Source organism: Eucalyptus grandis, chromosome 1 (assembly GCF_016545825.1).
Source record: "Eucalyptus grandis isolate ANBG69807.140 chromosome 1, ASM1654582v1, whole genome shotgun sequence".
NCBI classification, from domain to species: Eukaryota; Viridiplantae; Streptophyta; class Magnoliopsida; order Myrtales; family Myrtaceae; genus Eucalyptus; species Eucalyptus grandis.
Window position 1 is genome coordinate 13,019,203 of NC_052612.1, and position 5,532 is coordinate 13,024,734.

Below are 5,532 nucleotides of genomic sequence, written 5' to 3' on the forward strand. Positions count from 1 at the left end.
GATTGCACTCAATGAGGATAGACTTTGAGTCTTGAGTGTCCAGCTGTCCAGTCTTCGGGACTTTAACCAACGTAGTCCGCCGACCTTCGACTAGGCGACGGAAACGTTTTGTCGACTTCAAAACTCTTCACGAGGATTTCTCCAACACCTCCACACCCTCGCGGCGTTTGCTCCCACCATCGTGTCTCAGCGTCGCCAAAACCTCGAGTCGCCATTCTCCTTCCGAGCAGCATGGCCCCAACTGGTGCATTGCCTTCTTTTCCCTACTCTCTCTCTCTTGGAAAGACCACCACCACCACCACCACCGTGTCGGGGGTGATCGCGTCTAAATCTCAAGTAACAGTGGCTAATGTCGCTGTGACGTTGTCCCTGCTACCCCCTCTCTCTCACTTATCGGATAAAAAGAAAGACCGCCTCGGGAGCCATCATCTATGAAAGTCATCGTCCTCACATTGAGAGTTATTTGATACACTTTTAAAGCGTTCGACTCAATCACCTACATATCATCATTTATATACTGTAAAAATTGTTTGACTCGATCAATATAATTCTAATAAATACATAGCAAGTGATGTCTTTTTCTAGAGACTATTACATGACACCTTGATCCGATAGCCAGTTTCCAATATTTAGAAAATCTTTGTTTTTGTCGTCATCAGAATGGGCTCGTTACTGCTTCAGCTCTATCACAGCTTTCTTTGCCTGAAAAGAAAGGAAAAAGGTTGCAAGAGTATTAAAGATGTACAGAATCAATCCATTTGCATAGGAGAGAGAGCTTAGTAGGGGTCAATTACCTCCTGATTCCAGTTAATTTGCACATGCATTCACTGTGATAAGTGCCATGACTTGTACAGAGAGTCCACATATGATCCCCAGCCATAAACCCTGTTTCAAGATCAATAACTTGGACATCACGGATGTTGAACAAACTAGTACTTGCGTGCAAAACTGTGTGCAGAGATTCATACCATCCCTCAATGTGGAAACCAAACGCAAACAGTATGGCACAAGGAATCGCCACACCATAATCAGCCCCGAGGTTTATCCAAGCGCAGAGATTCTGCCATCCACATCCTCTTGCGGACCCTGTGATCGATCATCATCATAATCTGTGCTAAGGACTTAAAAATTTAATCTGGACAACATGTGAAAAGGTTAAGAGAACAACAATTCCCATATTTATATGTAATCAGGAGATCTGAGATATGCATGAGAAAATCCTAAACTGGCTCATAGAGAGAAATATATCTACTAGCTGCTAATAAAATCTGAATTAGGACCTGAAAGGACACACTGGAACCCGTCCAAGAAATCCGAGAGAGCATGAAGTGGCATCATTTTGGCAACGTATTCAATAACTTCCTCTTCGTTGCTGTATACTCCCCCAAACATAGCGTACCAAAATCGTCACGATTCCAATTATTGCACCCTCTGTGACCTGATGACAATCATAACTCGCAATGCAAACGCGCACCTGCAAAAGAGATAGCCTGCACCTGAGCCGTTCGACACTCTAGTACTGCATGAAATAAACAGACTCTTAGAAGTCTTACATATTAACATTTTTCATTTTTGTCCAGATGTATGACCTGGGATCAACCATAGATATTTATATTTTATCTGGTTCTGGATAGATAAACAGATAATCAAACATTTGGCAGTCAACGCTGCTGTCTCCATCTGTACCACAGCATCAAGAGTACTGTGAGATTTGTCCTCACAGAATCCGTTTGAAATGCATCTTAGAGAAGGTGATGCCCAGCAAGATTGGTTCTCTTCTTCTTTTTGTTTCTGAATCATAACATACTGCACAAGCAAAGCGAAAGACACAACAAACCTGATTGTTCCACCGAGACCGACAGAGATCATGTAGACCATCCAACAAGTATTGAGGCTGCAAAAAAAAAAAAAGGAATGTATTTCTGAACTTTTCATTCCATGAAAAAGACTGTCCTGGTTATGCTTCTTCTAGTCGCTCAGCGAATTTTAATTCATACCTTATTGATAGCACAGATGTCTCTAGTTTTGGATTTGGCAGAAGACCCGATAGAAGAACAACCATCTCGAAGGACCAATACTCGAAACTGACAAGAAAGTAATCAGAGACAAGTGAAGCAAGTACACTAAATCAATGCTAGGACTCTCACTTTGAAATTGGGGATAAGAGTTACACAATCTGATCAAGTATAGTTAAAACACTTCAAAAGGCGAATCAACAGCTAATTTTTTTCTTTTATCATAAAAGTTGGCATCTCTTTAACAAATACGAGCACAATTAGGTACTCACCAAATCATTGTTGCTGAAGGAACAGCAAGCTTCACAAAGCTAACAATGTCATGCAAGGCCTCTGTCGTGAAACCGGTCCAAAGTCTTGATGCAAGTGGGGAGAGAATTTCACATAAATCAGAATCACATTGTTCCAATTTGAAATTGTGTTAGCCAAAGCAGCTCCTCTGGTTCCTAGCCCAAGCTTAAAGATGAAGAGCCAACAGAAGACCATGTGAAGAGAAGCAGTAACCAAAGAGCCCAGCATCATAGGTAAGACGTTATTCTGCGTCTGCAAGAACCGGTTTAGACATATGAGGAGGCCATATGCGAATAGACTTGGGACCATCCAACAGTTGAAAATTCCCTTCCGTGGAAATCTGACGTCTTGGCCAAAAGCTCTGAGAATGTCGGAGGTGTAGAGCCATACGACTGCAAAGAGGGATGCTTACGCATAGTAGCGTAAGCATAGCTCGTTGACGTGTAAACTCCAAGCATGTGATACTGCTTGGCTCCATAGGCTTAGCCACACAATGTCTCCAACGTAACACTTCCCATTTCTAACTATCGTCAGGCATTTTGTTACAACAAATTAGTTGGCGAACCGAAATGCACAAATCTAAGTTAACACAATCTACAAATTATGCTCAAAGTATGGTCGACCCTCTGCAGATTTAACAAGTTATTTCATGGCGGCATCAGCCATGAAAATTCAACACTGAGAAGCACAATTTATCTATAGAGACAAGGATAGCGAAACATAGGAGATAAGTCTCAGAACTTCTACGATTCAGCACCTGATCGCCATCTCGAAGGCAAGCCAATCAAACTTCTTTTCCTTTTGAATCCGCCTAATGCTATGGTAAAATTCTGTTTGTTTACCTAAAAACACTCTGTTGCGAAATGTTGATTTACTTCACGTCTTGCTCCATTTTTGTGTCTTGAGCTGAGTTATCATCTCCTTCAGTACACATTTTCCTCAATTACTTTGTCTATTCCTCTCTTTCAACTATGAGACCATTATCAGACGATGACACGAAGACGCGCGGAAAACGACGAGAACAACTAACACTATGAACTGATAGGAACATGAATGTTGCCATGGATGGAGAGTCATACTAGGACGCTGAAGCCCGTGACTGAAGCGAAGGAAGTGGCCATGGACGCGCCGGAGAGAGGAGCTCCCTGAGGTGGCCCTGAACATGACGGAGATCACCTGTATGCAGTACTGCAGCAGGCACACTCCGATCAGCGGCCCCGACAGCCATGCCTGCTTCTTCACTTCTTCGAATATGATCTTGCGGCTCTCGTCTCCTCTTGAGCCGAGCCGAGTATTTTCGCCACCGCCGCCGTCATTGCGTTCGTGTTCGTGATCTCGGTTTTGGATCAGAGGGGATTCGAGGAGAGCCGCTTCATGGATCTCTCGATCTCCGCCTCTTCCTCCCATTCTTTCTGGGAAGCCGCCAACGAGAAGGTTGACAGGTTTGACTTGGCACGGGTTTTGGCCTCATTCCCTTTTTGGTTTATTCACGTAGGCTCATTCGCAAATTATTAGCAAGCAAACAAAAGTTCCAGCTTAATTACCAAAAGTCCTAAACATATTACATTTGTACCAAATTAACCCTAATTTTCAAATTGACCAATTTAGTAATGTACATTTTGATAATTTATCATGATAATTAATCCGAGCTAATTTTGGTTAAAATTTGTTGATGTAACACTTGGTCATTTTATGCAAAACACGACTAACATTAGCATAAACTATTTTTTAATTTCTTATTTATTTTATTTTCTTTTCCTTCCTTTTTTTTTTTTTCGTTCTTTCATTGTGGCCAACGAACTTTTGTGGGGTTGCGGCCCTCACCTGAATCTAGGCGAGGTCATTGCACTTGCAATTGAGGCTGCTCTCTCATAGTTAGTGAGGTTAGCCTTGCCCATATGGGCAAGGGTCAGCCCTTGCTGGAGCTTGCTGCGCATGATGAAAAAGAAAGAAAAAAAGAAGGAAAAGAAAAAAGGAAAAATTGAAATTTTTGTTCACATCGGTGCTAGTTGTATTACATAACATGATCGGTGTTCACATAAATGATTTTCGATCCAAAATTGATCGGATAAATTAGTGTGGGAAAACGTAAAAGGGTTTAAGATTAAATGGATTAAATTGAATGGTTTATAACGAATTAATATAAATATAATAAATTTAAGATTTTTTTTTATAATCTCTCCTGAAAATTTTCGCTCTCCATCAAATGAATATGATTTAATAAGACAACAGATTGCTATCAATGACATCAATTTTACTTGAGTTTAAATTGAATTAATACATATACAATAGGTTTAATGTTTGTGCATTTTTGTTCTTTATACATTTCATTGGCGCGGCACATTATTTATATCTCATTAGAGTAGTCCCAGTCTAGTTAGAACTCAAGCCTAAGCGATCTTAGACTAATGATCACTTTTGATTATTGTGTCAAATCGAGTAAATTTAGGCTTCGGCTGTTGTAATTTATGCTACCTCTAATTAAGCTCGAACTTAGAAATTTCAAGCTCGGTTGAGCCGTAGAAAGGATTCTCCAATTGATATAGTTTTTTTCTTTTTATTTATGCGCTATCATGCATTGCATCAGCATGAGAGAAGAAATGTGAAATTGACATTGTAATGTCCATATTAATGGTTTCCTATCAAAATTGATCGGATGGACTCAATGGGCAAGAAGTGAAAAGATTTAGGACTGAATAAGCGAAATTAAAAAATTTTAAGACCGAGTTCGAAAATTAAAGGTTTATGATTAAATTGGTAAAAGCGATAGGTTTGAACTTTTTGGACAATTTTCCCCTTGCACACCAATCCACAAGGCAAAGCTGCGGTATCAATCACCTTATCATCATCCTTTTTTTGTTTCATGTCCCAGGGCTGTCATAGAGCAATCTCCTTTTTCCCGGCCTTCTCATGACCGTGACAGCCGATTATAATATGGAGAATTGATCATAATCGTCTAAGTAAGAGATGATTGTTGAAAGCAGGACTGGCCGGCCGGGATCAGCCTATTTTTCAGACTTTGGTAGGGCCCAGGCCGGGCCACTGGGCCCAAAATATTCCCTTTTTTTTTTTTTTCCGTTCGGATGGTTTCGGTTTTTCGTGCTTTAGATGCACAGTCTGGTGGCCCGGCCTGGCCCTGTTCATAAATAAAAAATGAAGGTTCCTATAGGTATAACAAAAGACCAAACCAGTAAACACTAGAACCCACAACACACAGCACGTTGCT

At 40.8% G+C, this 5,532-nt stretch overlaps 1 pseudogene; it reads right to left on the reverse strand.

The window, feature by feature from the left end:
* Positions 1–669: 669 nt before the first annotated feature.
* Positions 670–3,713, reverse strand: LOC120295503 (annotated as a pseudogene).
* Positions 3,714–5,532: the final 1,819 nt, after the last annotated feature.